The sequence below is a fragment of the Onychomys torridus genome, chromosome 3 (genome assembly GCF_903995425.1).
Source record: "Onychomys torridus chromosome 3, mOncTor1.1, whole genome shotgun sequence".
In the NCBI taxonomy this organism is placed as follows: domain Eukaryota; kingdom Metazoa; phylum Chordata; class Mammalia; order Rodentia; family Cricetidae; genus Onychomys; species Onychomys torridus.
This window is the reverse complement of record NC_050445.1, coordinates 115,023,278-115,040,894: the sequence shown is the minus strand read 5'-3', so window position 1 is coordinate 115,040,894 and position 17,617 is coordinate 115,023,278. Positions and strand designations below refer to the sequence as shown.

At 40.7% G+C, this 17,617-nt stretch overlaps 1 protein-coding gene and 1 pseudogene across 5 annotated transcripts in view; one reads left to right on the top strand and one right to left on the bottom strand.

The window, feature by feature from the left end:
• Positions 1–17,617, bottom strand: part of Exoc6b (exocyst complex component 6B) — a 470,758-nt gene that overhangs the window by 179,721 nt on the left and 273,420 nt on the right. The window lies entirely within an intron of this gene.
• Positions 13,408–15,910, top strand: LOC118579464 (annotated as a pseudogene).

The window sequence follows — 17,617 nt, the reverse complement described above, 5'->3', positions numbered from 1 at the left end:
AAAAAACACACCACAGCCATAGGAGAAAGTTTACAAAACACAATGGTGCCGACGCCTGCCTGTCTGCCAGCTAGACCCTTTTACTCCAATGTAGGACTTCTTACTCAGTTCCTAACTGGTCAATCTCTACATAAGAGAATTCTCCTCCCAAACACCTCATTAGCTGCCTTGCCTTCTTGCTCTCTTGAGCTAATGCATCCTGTACATGTTCTGCTTCTTTATGCTCTACCAGTAACAAATGCTTCATTTCAGAATACTTAAAACCCTGAGGTGATTCTCAGAGGAAACTCATTTAAAAGCTTCTTTATGTGAATTTAACCAGATCTTTAATTAATCTCACTCTGGGAGAACAGTACCTGAGCAGCATGTCCATTTATGAGCATCCACAATAAGATAAGACAGGCCTGAAGAGAAGCAAGGCTCTGGCTCCCATCAACTTTTGATCAATCTTGCCTTTCACTCATGTGACCTTAATAGCACTAGTTAATCTTGGTTGTACACAGCTTCCTCACAAGTAAACAGGGATAACAATGCCAGTCTTAACTGTGTGCAGTGAATGAAAATGGAATCAGAGCTGTTCAAACTGCAACAGGAGGAGGGGGAGCTACTCTGTTACAAGACACACTTATAACTTAAGTATGACCACCCATGATTTAAGGAAATTGAAAGCAAAATTGCTTGAGTTTCCCAGGCAGAATTAAATACTCTACATAAAAAGTAGCTACAGAAAAATTCAATATAAAATGTTAACATGAGCTAAGCTCAGAAATAATCATCCTTCTGACAACAAGAAATCCATTCTGAATTCATTATACTGTAAGAAATAGATATATGCAAAAATCACTGTTTGGAAAGAAAAATATTCGTACACATTCACATCACAAGAAGATGGGCATATTTCCTCCATTCCTTTCATTCTCCCTTCCGAATTGCTTGAGAAGGGAGCTATAAAGAGGAAACTCCTTTAGGCACTGTACGAAGGCTCCAAAACATGTTGACTATTAGAAAGTAGGAACCTCAAAAGCCTTGTTCATTAGGAATTTCATATCACACAACTCCTTAAAGAATAATGAAGCCAATAGCTAGTGAAATAAACACTCACAATCCATCCAGCTAACAGCCGCTTCAATGCAGCTTTCCTCCGGTACTCCCAAAAGCAGATACAGAAAAAGATGAAAAACTTCAAAATGTTAAAATGAAAATCAATGAAACCAGAGACAAAGTCAAAAGCTCAGTGGAAAAAAATTCCCCTTGAATTCTGACTATGGAACAAGAGGCATGCGCTAAAAGCCCTCCACTCTTCATACACAGTTCTGGACGGCCCTGGCTAAAGCACCATGAGCCTACTCTTTGCTGTTTCTCCTCTTTCATCAGAGGACTGTTTCATTTACTCCCTTCTAGGAGTAACTAGGCTTCTTTCTTCTCTAAATGTGTAGAGTTGAAAGGTGAAGGGCAAACCAAAGACAAAGCAAGTCATAAAGCTAAGTGGTAAAACTAGCACATAAAATAATGGGTAAAAATATAGAAGAAGAAAGTACATGTCATAGGAGAATTGTCATATGTTATTATCTTCATACCTAACACAGAGTGCCACTATGTAAGCATTATGAAATATAAAAGTCCCAACTGCCAAGATCTTCCTATAACATATAACAGTACCCTAAAACATGTAAGAAAACCGTTGTGTAAATACCAAACACAAGAAGGCATAATGAGAGCAACAGACTATCACAGAATATACTAAGATTGACACTTCAAATCAGAAAAATACAATGGTCAGCAAGGTGGACTAACACTGTAGTAATGTGAATGCAGAGATATGCAACACACTAGATGCTGCCCGATGGTTGGTCAGGACAAACACTGTAGGAACAACAGATAGCAATGCTGTGGAGCCTGAGGGTGCTCCATCGTTACCATTCCTTCTCTTTTAATTAAGTAAGGAATAGTTTCCATTACAGCACTTTCATACTTCTGCTTCATTACACGTGAACTGATGTGTCCCTCCCTCTCAACATTAGCAGGTGAGCAAGTAGATCTCCACAGAGTGAAACATGAACCTAAAAATTGTGGCCCAGTAAATAAAAGAAAACATTTTTGTGATCACACATCTGATCACAAAACTTAGAATTATAAATTTACAAAAATCATAGGGAAAAAACTTTACTCAGAGTAAGGAAATATTTCTTATACTCCAATGATTAATTCAAAATTGATATAATGAACCTAGTAAATATGTTAATAATTGCCTAAGAAAATGAAAAGAATAGAAAAAAGAATAAAAAAGCTATTTAGACTAAGTAATACTGGTAACCGTATACCTTTAATCTTATAACTCAGCAACAACAAACCAATTCACTTTAAAATGAAGGGGAAGATCTAACAGGCATATGACAGCAGACTATGAATAACCAAGGAGATTGTAGGAATGTTCATCATAATCAGGTGTTGGGGAGATAGAAAGCAAAAACTCAGAAAAATACCAGTGTACATTATTGAAATACTCATTAAAATGACGAAAGTAATGTCAGCAAGAACTTTCCAAAGTTGCTTCTCTTACATACTGCTTTTGGGGAAATTTAACAGCACAATGCCTTTCAAAAAACCATGTCAGTTTCCTAAAAAGTTGAACACATTCATTTTTGAAACAGAATAGAAATTAAAATAAACAGAACCCAGGTATAAGTTTTAAGATCACACAGAAAAGAAAACTAGATATTATTAGCCCCCAATTTAATGGAATTATAAATACAGAATAAGTTATGTGGTATGTGCTCATAATCTCAGTACTTGGGTGTTTGAGGTAGAAGTATCACAAGTTTTGGGCCATCCTAGGCTACACAGAGTTCCAGGCCAGTCTGGCTACACAGAGTTCCAGGACAACATGGGCTACGTTTGACTCCATCTCAAACATAAGTAAGTGAATAAATAAGACAGTAAGTTAAGAAAAATTTTAAAAACCACACTAATATGCCTAGAAAGTATTTTGTCAAAGTTACACATATACATGGTCATCTAGCTAAAGAAAGTACCAAAAGCAAAGAAACACAACAGAATAGTTGGGTGTGGCATACCTATAATCCCAGCCTTGAGGAGGGCTATGCAGGAAGAACAGGAATTCAAGTTAAGTTTCAGCCACACAGTAAGATACAGGGCAGCCTGGATTACATGAGACTCAAAACAATCAAACAATAAATCAACAGGAGCAGATGAGTGCCTCAGCAGGTAAGGCACTTGCTGAGAGGCTGTTTACAAATTCTGAATTCCAGTAGTCATGGATGAATATAGTCAGCAAACCAGATTCATAGTTTCTACTGCCAATGAATTATTAGTAAATCACAAATGTTTGTGGAAAACTGAAACTGCACCTGTTCTGCATGTATCCAAGTACTTTCCAGTGAGCACAGTTCTTTAAGCAGTGGTTACATACTGTATGTATGGCATTGCATTGTGTTAAGAAACTCATTTCCAGACTGCAAAAAGTACACAGCAGCTGTGTACAGGTTATTTGCAAGTGGGAAACTACTTAAGGTTAGGTGCTTGAACATCCACAGATTCCCATGGCTATGAGGAGAGGCTGGAACCAGTCTCCCATGAATACCTAATGTTGACAATATAAGTCATGGATCACAGATTCTCATTTCATTTCTAGAGACAGTCCCCATGATGCTTGAAGGGATATTTCTAAAATACCATTTTTCCTGTTTTGTAATCATCTAAGATCACAAACAAAATAAGGGTGTCTACTGTAAAGACCCACAGAGGTTTCCTTACTTACTCAGGGTCTGAGAATCTGAGCTTGCTTTACCCAGCAGGGCTGCATAAGGGGATGATTTGACCAGGGGCAAGGTTACCAGGTGTTTGGAGGGTCTACACTTGGCTGTTCAGTGTGCTTTGATCTAGCAAGGGAGAGGTCTTTTGCCCTGCTCCTTGGCATTGTTATAAAAATCCTTTTGAATAAATGGGAAAAGCTATTGGGTATTGACCCAGGTCCTCCTGAAGCTTTCCTGTGTTTCTGTCTTACTCTTCTTCACTAACTTTCTATTTACTATCTTGTTATCCCTCTCTACTCCTCCTAAGAACCCCTGAAAAGGTGAGAGCAGCTGGGCAGTGGTGTACACACCTTTAATCCCAGTACTCAGGAGGCAGAGCTAGGTGGATCTCTGTGAGTCCAAGGCCAGCTTGGTCTAAAGAGCAAGATCCAGGACAGGCACCAAAACTACATGGAGAAACCCTGTCTCAAAAAACCAAAAAAAAAAAAAAAAAAAGAAAGAAAGAAAGAAAGAAAGAAAGAAAAGAAAAGGTGGGAGCTGGCCTCCCATAGTCTGCCTTAGCATAATTCTTATGTGATTTCAGTACTTCAACCTGCCTTTGTGTTTACAATTAAGTCTGTAGCAAGTCAGGATAATTTCATCACAAGTAAACTATTACTTACAGAGATACTTCTGTGTAACTGTATAAAGTTAAAGTCAAATTAGCTTGTCAAACAGTACAAGACATTCCTCACAGGAGGCTAAATGTGAAAGAAATCACACCACCTTCATGAAATTTAATAATACCCATGCTAAATACAGCAATTTAGTTAACAAAAAAAAAATAACACTGAAACTACTAAATCAATGTTGTTTATTTCAATTTAACTGGCTGTAAATGTTTATTTATTTATTTATTTTTTCCAGAGCTGAGGACCGAACCCAGGGCCTTGCTCTTGCTAGGCAAGCGCTCTACCACTGAGCTAAATCCCCAACCCCTGGCTGTAAATGTTTAAATCTGTTACAGTTTTATAATTGTACAACTGTCTATTTACTATATGCATACTTTATATTTTTGTAGAAAATATAATTGTAAGGTATTTATGTCTACTTCATGTTTATACATATATGGGTAATACTACCAAAACCAAAGACTTTAATTGAAATTTTATCCTGGGAAATGTGGCATCCTGGGTTTATCTAAAACACAGAAACTATGAATTAGATATATTATTTTAAATACACACACCCACACACAAACATAATAAAGGCATGCTCAAAAAAAAGGCAGTCTTGCCGGGTGGTGGTGGTGCACACCTGTAATCCCAGCACTCAGGAGGCAGAGGCAGGCAGATCTCTGTGAGTTCAAGGCCAGCCTGGTCTACAGAGCTAGTCCAGGACAGGCTCTAAAGCTCCAGAGAAACCCTGTCTCAAAAAACCAAAAAAAGAAAGGCAGTCTTTGGGTGTTAGAAATGAGCAAGACACTAAATGCCAGAGGAATCAGAGCCTAGGTTGACTTGTCTCAGAGCTAGAAGGACATGAAGTCAGAACTATCTAACAGCTGTATACTACATTTAAATGCAAATACAGTTTTAGGAACTGGATAATAAACAGCCTGACATGCTGTATTTTGGTTGGAAGGTGATCAGAACAAGATGACAAGGAGCTTTGTCTCCTCTGTATAGCTGATGGTAGTGGAAAGTTGGCTCACCCAAAAGAAATTAACTGCAAGTATGGGTTTGAGTCAGAACTCATGATAGCCATGTAGTATGGGAATCCTTAAGTTATACTTTGAATACAGACTGGTGAGACACCTGAGATAGCACCAACTACAAGTATAAAGGAGCTGTAGGGATGCATTGATTATCTGAGAAACAGGAGTTTGCATGGGTTGTGAGGTTGTTCCCATTAAAGATCAGCAAAACGTCAAAAATGAAATCTACTTAAGAAACAACTGCTTAGGAGAAAACAAACTTTGCATAAAAAATAAGAACACAGAAACCTGGAATAAAGAATTTTTTTTAAGGCACATGAATACATGTTTATATGTTTATATCACAGTGAAATGATGAAACACTGCAGGAAGGAAGGGGATTTACAGGAAGATATTGTTGCTGAAATTGAAAATGAATGGGTGACAGCACTGGGGATGCTGGTTCATGCCACCCCTAAGGCTGATGCAGGAAAACAACTACAAGTTTGAGAAGTCTGGGCTACAAAGTAAGTTCTAGGCTAGCCTGGGCTACAAAGTGAGAGCCTACATTAAAAAAACAAAACAAAAAACCAAAACCACTGCTCTCATCTGCCATGTGGTGGTGACATCCAGAGAACGATGCCTTCTCCCCACCTTTGCCCCTGCTACCCATGGTGGGTAGGGAGCTGATCCTCCCCTTACCAGCTGCAGCACTTGGGAAGATGGACCTTATACCTTGCCTGAGCAGCACAGTAGAGCAGACCCTGTTGGCTGAGGTGTGAGTGAGCCAGCCCTGATGTGAGCATGGGAGAGCTGTCCCCATTACTCATCTGTCTTGTGGTGGCATGAAAAAGGGAGAGATGCCCCCCACTCCTGCCCATTAACACCTGAGGCAGGTGGGAGAGCTAGTCTGAGATCTCAGGAACAAGAGAGCTGTTGCTGTCCCTCACCAGCTGCAACATTGGAGAGAGTGAGCTCTGCACCTTGCCTGGGTGGCACAATAGAACCAACCCTGTTAGCTGAGGGGTGGGTGAGCCAGCTCTGAAATTGTGAGTATGGGAGGGCTGTCCTCACTACTTATCTGTCATGCAGTGGTGTGGGTGGAGGAAAGATGCCCCCTTATCTCTCGCCCCTTACCGCCTGCCACAGACCAGGGAACTGACCCTCCCCCTTACCAGCTGCAGCACTCAGGAAAGCAGGCCCTGCTCTTCACCTAGACAGCACATAGAGCTGACCCTGTTGGCAGAGGTGCAGGTAAGATAACCCTGAGGGTGTAAAAGTGGAATAGCTGGCCACAACGCCCTCATCTGCCATGTGGTGGTAAGGGAAAGGAAAAGAAGTACTCCCCTGCTGGGGGATGTCTTTCTGTATGCCTTGAATAGATGTTGTTCCCATTGGTTAATAAATAAGCTGATTTGGCCTATGGCAAGGCAGCTTAGAGGCAGGCAGGAAATTTGAGAGAGACGGGATAGAGAAAAGTGGAGTCTGGGGAGAAGCTGGGAGAAGCAAGACGTAAAAATATCAGTAGGCCATGAAGCCATGTGGCAATGCATAGATTAATAGAAACAGCTTAATTTAAGATATAAGAGCTAGCTAGCAAGAAGTCTGACCCATAGGCCATACAGTTTGTAAATAATATAAGCTTCTGTGTGTTTACTTGGGATCAAGTGGGTACAGGAAGTGGGAGGGAGAGATTCATCCCAAATCGCTTGGCCAGGCAGGACCTGAGAAACCTTCCAACTACAAAGCCCTCCTCTCCCATTGACCCTGTTACCTGTGTTGAGTAAGGGACCTGATCCTCCTCCTTAACAGCTGCAACACTTGGGAATGTGGACCCTGCACCTTGCCTGGGCAGCACAGTAGAGCTAACCCTGTTGGCAGAGGTGAGCCAGCACCAATGTTGTGAGCATGGGAGAGCTGTTCCCATTACTCATCAGTCATGTGGTGGCATGAACAGGTGGAAGAGCTGATCCTGAGGTCATAAGAGTGGGAGAGCTCTCCCTGCCCCTCATCAGCTATAGCACTTGGGAGAGTATCCCCCTACAACTTTCCAGGGCCACACAGTAGAGCTGGCCCAGAGGGTGTAGGTATGGGAGAACCTACCCCAAGGACATGAAAGCCTGGGAACTGGCCCGACCCCTTGCTCATCGCTGTAAGGGATGAACTAGCCAGGGCAATGCTGGTGAAGACAGGGGAGAGCTGGTGGACTGACCAGCCTTAAGACTACCCTGCACAGCATTTGGTTGGTTAAGCTTTTAGGCCTTTGAGCAACAGTTCAGCTGAGAGTCATTCTGGATGAGGACTCAGAGGCTTCCAGTCTGAGGAACCAGGATCAGCTGAGGAATTGGCGAGGCAAGGTGGCTGTGGTTTGTTCTGCTTCTCTGATCTTCCAACATTCACCCCAATACCTGGCCCAAGGTTTGTTTTTATTAATAAGAACTCTTAAGATACTTGCTATATCTGGCGCCCAACATTCGTGGTACAAATTCATGAAAAAGCTACTTGCCTGTGACCTTGTGGGCCCCAGCTCAGGCCAGAGCCCAGCCTCTGTATTGTGGCAGAGACCAGAAGCCTCAAACCAGACCAATAACCCTTGGTGATGAACACCTGTATGTAGAAATGTATGGATAAAGGGGATTACTGTGTGACTCATTGTGTCACACTGCAGCTTCCAAGATGACATTTTCTACTTCTTCCTTTTCTTTTCCTTTTTTCTGTTAAATTTTCTTTTTTTGGGGTGGGGTGGGTGGGATTGGGAGGCTTGATGTGAAAGACACAAAGAATAAATAACAAGAAAGTTAGAAAAGAAAATAATAAAATAAAATATACCAATGGGTCACATACAATAGAGTAGGCTGAGAGACAGAGAGACAGAGAGAGAGAACACGTGTGAGCGAGCTGGAGAATTATCTAGAATATGAATCAAAAATACATAAAAGTAGCAAGAGAGAAAAAACACTGCCAAAAAAAATTAATTAAAAAAAAAAAAAAAAGGCCAGGCGGAGGTGGCCCACTCCTTTAATCCCAGCACTTGGGAGGCAGAGGCAGTCGGATCTTTCTGAGTTCAAGGCCAGCCTGGGCTACCAAGTGATTTCTAGGAAAGGCTAGGAAAGACACAAAGCTACACAGAGAAACCCTGTCAAAAAAAAAAAAATTTCCTACAAAGGTACAGCCAGTAAGACTAACAGGAAAATGCAAATGGCTAGAAATAATAAAATAGTATCTTCAACTGAAAGAAACTGAGAAAGAGTTCAGAACTCTTGCTGCTAAGTGAAAGTGAGTAGAGATATAATATAAACATTTGCAGACAAGAGGGGTCCACACAGCTCTAGGAATAGTGTTCTAGGTAGTAAGTTTGCTTGACACAAATTTTGAAGAGCCCTTAGGTGGCGCCTCTGTGATTTCACACAAGTAACCTCAGCATTTTTACAGTGTTTTCTAAACTCCCCTGTCCTGAGTTAGTCTGGCCCCTTACTCTGTAGCAGGAAGAAAAGAGAATAAGAAAATAGAGCAAAGTGAAATCACTGAGGCTTTGGGAATGGCTGAAAGATTATCTGTCTCAAACAGCAATGTTTCTGTTATTTCTTTGGTGGGAACAGCAGACAGGAGACCTATCCATGAACAGGACTATCTGCCTAAAAACCTCAACCAATACTTCCAGCAACACAGCTTCCTTAGTTGATTTCTGTTAGATGTTATGAACATCAATTTGATGATTCTTCGCTATTTATCTGCTGCTTCTATTTGCTACTTGCACTAATTTAAAACCAAAAGTGCAGGTATAGTAGATAATTCTATGGGTTGAAAAAAAACACATAAGATTTTTGATTGTCTTTTTTCTGACATTCCCCTTGAAAACTTACAAAAGCTCAGTTAATCAAAACTTATAATAATATGCTCTGTAAGCCAATTAGATCCAACTTTATTTTAATAAAAGTAAATTTAGTTGCTAATATTATTATGTCTTCTGGTTAAGAAAAGAAAAACATTAAATAAAAGTAAGTATAAGAAGGACGTAAGAATCAAGGTGTTTTTAGTAAATGATTTGTGTATGATAAGACTTTGTCCCCAAATGGCTAGTTATTTCCACAATGGGAAAGATAAATGCAAAGCTGAAAAGCATAGAAATCACAAAGATCTGAGTAAATTTTAGGAGATATTTAATGATGAAACTTAGAGTTGATATATGTACGATATTAAAATTTCTTTTATTATTATTATTATTATTATTATTATTATTATTATGTATTTTAATTTTATACATCAGCCATGGGTTCCCCTGTCCTCCCTCCTCCCTCTGCCACCCACACCTTCCCCCCAGCCCCTCCAATCAATTCCCATGTCCTCCAGGATCAAGACTCCCCTGGGGACTTATTTAAACCTGGTGGATTCAGTACAGGCAGGTCCAGTCCCCTCCTTCCAGGCTGAGCATGGGTCCCTGTGTAAGCCCAAGGTTCCAAACAGCCAGCTCATGCACCAAGGACAGGTCCTGGTCCCACAGCCTGGGAGCCTCCCAAACAGATCAAGCTATTCAACTGTCTCACTTATCCAGAGGGCCTGATCCAGCTGGGGGCTCCACAGCCTTTGGTTAATAATTCATGTGCTTCCATTTGTTTGGCTATTTCCAATCTTCCAATTCCCTGTGCTTTTCCAATCTTGGTCTCAACAATTCATGCGCTTACAGTCCCTCCTCTTTCTCGACAATTGGACTCCTGGAACTCCACCTGGGGCCTGGCCGAGGATCTCTACATCCACTTCCATCAGTTATTGGATGAGAGTTCCAGCACGACTGTTAGGGTGTTTGGCCATCTGATCACCAGACTAGGTCAGATCAGGCTTTCTCTCGACCATTGCCAGCAGTCTACAGAGGATGTATCATTGTGGATTTCTGGGGACCTCTAGAGCACTCTGCCTATTCCTGGTCTCATGTGGTCTTCATTTATCATGGTCTGTTATTCCTTGTTCTCCCTTTCTGTTCTTGATCCAGCTTGGATCTCCTGCTCCCCTAAGCTTTCTTGCCTCAAACCTTGCCCTTCATTACTCCCACTGTCATCCAGGTTGTTCATGTAGATCTCATCCATTTCTCTGTCATTGGGCAATCCCTGTGACTTTCCTAGGGTCCCGTTTCTAGGAAGCCTCCCTGGAGTTGTGTAGCAGTCTAGTCATCTTTGTTTTACATCTAGTATCCTCCTATGAGTGAGTACATACCATGTTTGTCCTTCTGAGTCTGGGTTACCTCACTCAGGATGATTTTTTCTAGATCCATCCATTTGCCTGCAAACCTCATGATGTCATTGTTTTTCTCTGCTGAGTAGTACTCCATTGTGTATATGTACCTACCGCAAGGATGGTTCAACATATGAAAGTCTGTCAATGTAATACACCATATAAACAAACATAAGAAAAAAACCACATGATCATCTCATTAGATGCAGAAAAGGCATTTGACAAAATCCAACACCCCTTCATGATAAAGGTCTTGGAGCGACCAGGAATACAGGGAACATACTTAAACATAATAAAGGCAATCTACAGCAAGCCAACAGCCAACATCAAATTAAATGGAGAGAAACTCAAAGCAATACCACTAAAATCAGGAACAAGGCAAGGCTGTAGCCTCTCCCCATACTTATTCAATATAGTACTTGAAGTTCTAGCCAGAGCTATAAGACAACACAAAGAGATTAAGGGGATACAAATTGGAAAGGAAGAAGTCAAGCTCTCCCTATTTGCAGATGACATGATAGTATACATGAGTGACCCCAAAAATTCAACCAAGGGACTGATACAGCTAATAAAACCCTTCAGCAACATAGCAGGATACAAGATCAACTCAAAAAAATCAATAGCCCTCCTATATACAATAGACAAACAGGCTGAGAAGGAAATCAGAGATACATCACCCTTTACAATAGCCACAAATGATATAAAATACCTTGGAGTTACTCTAACTAAGCATGTGAAGGACCTATATGACAAGAACTTGAAGTTCCTGAAAAAAGAAATTGAAGAAGATGTTAGAAAATGGAAAGATCTCCCATGCTCATGGATAGGCAGGATTAACATAGTAAAAATGGCAATCTTACCAAAAGCAATCTACAGATTCAACGCAATCCCCATCCAATTACCAACACAATTCTTCACAGATATGGAAAGAATAATACTCAACTTCATATGGAAAAACAAAAAACCCAGGATAGCCAAAAGAATCCTGTACAGTAAAACAACCTCTGGAGGCATCACGATCCCCGACCTCAAGCTCTACTATAGAGCTACCATAATAAAAACAGCTTGGTACTGGCATAAAAACCGACATGTGGACCAATGGAATCGAATTGAAGACCCTGACATTAACCCACACACCTATGAACATATAATTTTTTGACAAAGAAGCCAAAAATGTACAATGGAAAAAAGAAAGCATCTTCAACAAATGGTGCTGGCATAACTGGATGTCAATGTGTAGAAGGCTGCAAATAGATCCATATCTGTCACCATGCCCAAAACTTAAGTCCAAGTGGATCAAAGACCTCAACATAAATCCAGTTACTCTGAACCTGATAGAAAAGAAAGTAGGAAGTAGCCTTGAATGCATTGGCAGCAGAGAGCACTTTCTAAATATAACACCAGTAGCACAGACACTGAGAGAAACAATCAATCAATGGGACCTGTTGAAACTGAGAAGCTTTTGTACAGCAAGGGACACAGTCAACAAGACAAACCAACAGCCTACAGAATGGGAAACGGTCTTCATCAACCCCACATCTGACAGAGGGCTGATCTCTAGAATATATAAAGAACTCAAGAAATTAGACATCAAAATGCCCTACAGTCCAATTCAGAAATGGGATATAGAACTAAACAGAGAATTCTCCACAGAGGAAGTTCAAATGGCTGAAAGACATTGAAGGAATTGCTCAACATCCCTAATTATCCAGGAAATGCAAATCAAAACGACTCTGAGATACCACCTTAAACCTGTCAGAGTGGCTAAGATCAAAAACACAGAAGACAGCTTATGCTGGAGAGGGTGTGGAGCAAGGGGAACTCTCCTCCACTGCTGGTGGGAATGCAAGCTTGTACAGCCACTTTGGAAATCAATATGGCGCTTCCTTAGAAAATTGGGAATCTATCAACCCCAAGACCCAGCTGTAGCACTCTTGGGCATATACCCAACAAATGCTCAATCATACCACAAGGGCATTTGCTCAGCTATGTTCATATCAGCATTGTTTGTAATAGCCAGAACCTGGAAACAACCTAGATGCCCTTCAACTGATATTAAAATTTCTAAAGTCAAGGCTCAAGTTGACCTCTACATAAACAAAGTTCTCTTAAATAAAAGTTTTCTTATCTAAATGGAGTTAGTTGTCTAAAGTTACTGAACTACTTTGGTAGTATTTACAGACACCAGCTTAAAAAAACTTACTTAAAAAAACATACTTTAAAAAAAGTATGTCTAACCAAGGTTTATTTAAAAATCGATTTTTGCCCAACCCTTAACTAAATAGTATACTACAGTCAAAAGTACAAGACTAGGCTAGGGTGGTGCTGCACACCTTTGATCCCAGCATTTGGGAGGCAGAGGCAGGCAGATCTCTGAGAGTTTGATGCCAGCCTGGGCAACAGAGCTAGTTCATGGACAACCAGGGCTATATAGAGAAACTGTGTCTGGAAAAACAAACAAACAAACGAAAGAACAAGATTAGTGTAAATGACCTTCCAGGTGTGTTCAACAGCCTTACTTGGAATTCTGTACTACTGTGATCAGAGGCCTAAACAGGACAATATTTTTCCCCTTGTTCTACAAAGTCAAGTAGTTATCAAGGGATACTTAGTATCCCTCAAAGAGTCCCACAGCTCTGTAAAGTCACCTGTCATCTTGCTCAGCAATGTCATGGAGATCCTATCAGGCAAACTCTAATCAGGGTACATTAAAGAGGAGAGTCAACACAAAGGGACATGATCCCCAAGCTTCCAAGGGAAGTCATGATCAAGCAAGGCCCTGACTCATTCTCAAATGATGGAACAACTGGTAAGAGAAGCTATAGAAAGTGAGGAGCTCTTCCAAGCTCAAATGGCTGCTGAGGACCAGACCCTAAATTGGCCTTGACAATAAGAAGAAAATAATTAATTATGGCCTCTTCTGTGGTCTTGAGCACACAGTGGGAAAGTATTTCCAAAGTTAAAGCAGTTAATAATATAAAACAGGCCAAATATGGACAGGCTTTCCAGGTCTCTGTATGAATGACTAACAGGGCCAGGTAAAGTAATCGCAGCCATCCTGGCTATAATAAAATCAAGGGACCCCTCCCATGCTTTTTTCTACCCATAAACATACTGGTTTTTTTGGGGGGGGCATTGGTATATTTCTAATTAATCTGCTCATGTCTCCTTTGATTTACAAGGCCTACAAAATCAAAATAAGACCAGGCTAAAGATTACCACCCCATTGGTGGACAGCTTTAAAATTGGGTCTCTGGACCTTTACAATGAAATGGGTCAAATCTAGAATAATCTTAGTAGTGATGCTATTCCTCTCTGGACCTTGCATACTCAAAGCTGTCTTAATTTTGTCTCCTCTTGTTTATAGTAGATTACACTCAAATGGTCCTGTGACAATCTAACTCCATCTATCTGGGTCTCCTTGACCAACCTCTAATGTCTGAAAGTCATCAAGAGTGGACACTGTAAAACTTCTACACCCCTACTGTCAACTGGAACCAGCTAGACTGACCCAAAGGCTATCTCATAAGTGACTTTTGGATCTCAATGCATGAGAGAAGAACATTATGTAGCTATATACATGTTAGCAATCTTGGAAGCCATTGAAGAAGGACTCTCCTTTATAGGATTTTTCTCCTCCAAAATTTCTGATACCAGAGAGTGTCCCAAGTCCCCTAATGAGGACACAACTCTTTTCAAGAAGATAATAGTTATAAAGATGATAACTAGGCCCCCCTTTATACTTATTTAGTAAAAACAAAAGTCAGGTATATTAGACAAGGCCATGTCATTTTGCAAAGCTCTGCCATTTTGAAATGTGAAGACAGATCCCATAACCACAGTAGTTTGGTTTACAGAACTAAAGTATCTTGTTTGTCTAGACTCTTGCCTGCCCTGCATCGTAGAGCACAGTAAAGGCTGACCAGAAGAGACATTTATCCATCATCTAACTTATTCTTTCCCTTTTTCAGTCAGGGGCTTTCTATGTGGCCTTGCCTGGCCTGAATTCACTATGGAGACCAGGCTGGCCTTGAACTCATAGAGATCCTCCTGCTTTTGCCTCTTGCTGCTGGGATTAATCTGGTAAGCCAGTATGCCCTGGTCACCTTTAACTGATTACTCCCTAATTACCTCTAGCAATGGGCAACTGCAGGCCATAAAGTAAACTTTTCAATCCACTTTCCTGCCTCCTTTTGCTTTATAATTATCCCGCTTGTAAGTGGATACACTCTAGTATTAATGTAGACCTCCTCTGTAGATTTTCCCCCAAATAAAGGCCTAGACTGTTGGCAAGTTGCTCATAACTTCTTGGTCTTTCCTTCACACTAGTCTTTCAATAAAATAACTGGTAGCTGGAGGTGAGGAGTTGCTTTGTTTTTTAGTAGGAAAGATGTACTCATCCTTCCCTGGAGTGATTCTGAGGAGCAGTAGGCAGTTTCCTCCATCCGACCTCTCTCACACTGAAGTGTGTGCCTCCACCTCACAGAAGATTTGATGGACATGGACATGAGCCCTCTCAGGCCTAGAACTACCTTTTCGGTTGTGAACTAAAAGCTGACAAGGATTATCACTTTAAGGTGGATAATGATGAGAATGAGCACCAGTTATCACTAAGAACAGTTAGTTTAGGGACAGGGGCAAAAGACGAGTTACACATCGTAGAGGCAGAAGCAATGAACTATGAAGGCAGTCCAATTAAAGTAACACTGGCAACTTCGAAAATGTCTGTACAACCAACAGTTTCTCTTGGGGGCTTTGAAATTACACCACCTGTGGTCTTAAGGTTGAAGTGTGGTTCTGGGCCTGTGCATATTAGTGAACAGCACCTAGTAGCTGTAGAGGAAGATGCAGAGTCAGAAGATGATGAGGAGGATGTGAAACTCTTAAGTATGTCTGGAAAACGATCTGCTCCTGGAGGTGGTAACAAGGTTCCCCAGAAAAAAGTAAAACTTGACGAGGATGATGAGGATGATGAAGATGAAGATGATGATGATGATGATGATTTTGATGATGAGGAAGCTGAAGAAAAAGTTCCAGTGAAGAAATCTGTATGAGATACCCCAGCCAAAAATGCACAAAAATCAAACCCAAATGGAAAAGACTTAAAACCATCAACACCAAATCAAAGGGTCAAGAGTCTTTCAAAAAACAGGAAAAAACTCCTAAAACACCAAAAGGACCTAGTTCTGTATAAGACAGTAAGGCAAAAATGCAAGCAAGTATAGAAAAAGCACATTGAACAGTCCTGGGCACTACTGGTAAATTAAGCCCAAAGATAGGGAAAGAGGAAAAGGAGAAACAAATATAGTCCATACTGAGTACCATCAACAATCCAGACTGAAGTCTTCTATTTCAATCTCAATTCCCTTTCCTGATTGGCCATCCATCTCCCCCCGCCCCTTGCATGCTGGAAGCAATCTCTTATTTTCCTAAAGCATTTTTCTTTCACTCTTGTGATGCAGAGAACTTTACTGCTTTCTACATTTGTGCATATGCCTCATCTCTGACCATGTTTTAATACCTTTGTATCCTTAGCTGCTCAATAAATTTTTGAATGAACAACAACAACAAAAAAAGATGTACTCATCCTACTCCCTAAGATGAATAACCTTAAATTTCTATGCAAATTTTATGGAAGTAGATTTATAAAATAAAGATTTTACTTAATTTGATTTCAGAGGGTTTTTTGTTTTTACTGTGTATGAGTGTTTGGCCTGCATGTTTGTCTGTGCACCACATGTGTGCCTGGTGCAATGGAGGCTAGAAGAGTGTGTCAGATCCATTAGAACTGGAGTTATAAGTGGCTGTAAACTGCCATGTGGGTGCTGGGAACGGAACCTGAGTCCTTTGCAGGAACAAGTGTACTTTACCACTTTACTACCTCTCCATCCCCAAGTACAACTCATTTAAAATAAAGATGTAGCCTCTTTTATTCCAAAGGTATATGAACTGCCTACTACTTTTTACAATATACTATAACAGAGTTGGAATAAGATAACTGTAATAAATCTCAAATTTGAAAGGAATGAAAAAAATACACAGCAGTGACTTGCGTCTTAGAATTCTGAAATTCTGTTGTTCAGAAGCGGCAATGCAGGGATATTCTTTAATTGCTTCTCAAAACCTTCGTAGTTCTTTGTTTCTGAGACTGTTGGTTCTATACCTTAGGAAGTGTGGTGGCTTGAAACAAAATGGCTCCTGTGGTGGTTTGAAAGAAAATGGTCCCCAAAGGAAGTGGCACTAGGAGGTGTGGCCTTGTTAGAGGAAGTGTGTCAAAGTCAGGGAGGGCTTTGTGGTCTCTTTTGCTCAAGCTTCCCTCAGTGTGATTGTCAGTCAACTTCCTGTTACCTTTGAGTCAAGACTTAGGACTCTCAGCTACAGCACCACATCTGCCTATATGCAGCCATGCTCCCTGCTGGGATGATAATGGACTGACTCTCTGAAACTGTAACCTAGCCACCCCAATTAAATGTTTTCTTTATAATTGTTGCCATAGTCATGGTATCTTTTCACAGCAATAAAAACCTAACTGAGACAGGAAGATACTTGCTATATTTGATCATCTTTGGACCTACCAACAAGGGGTTACAGATTATGTGACCACCTTCCTTTCTCTTCCTCTCCCTATTCAGTACCTTTTCTCCCCATCGCCCTCTTATTTCTGACCCTTCAGAAGGCTGAGCACTTTCTCAGGCTGCATACTCTTCTTAGGAGGCTGAAAAGAAATAAATACTCCCCAGCTACAGCCCCATTAACTATACTACATAGTCATTGGTAGTAAAGCTCTCTTAGTCTTTCCCTTTTTATTTATTTGGTTGCAGCCATATTCCAATAACTTTATTCATGAACTCCTTTGAGACACGATTTACTTTAAATTTAGCTCCAAGTTCCTGGGTGTGAGGGAGCTTTACTCTCAGTTTACCCCCACATTCCACACCCCATAACC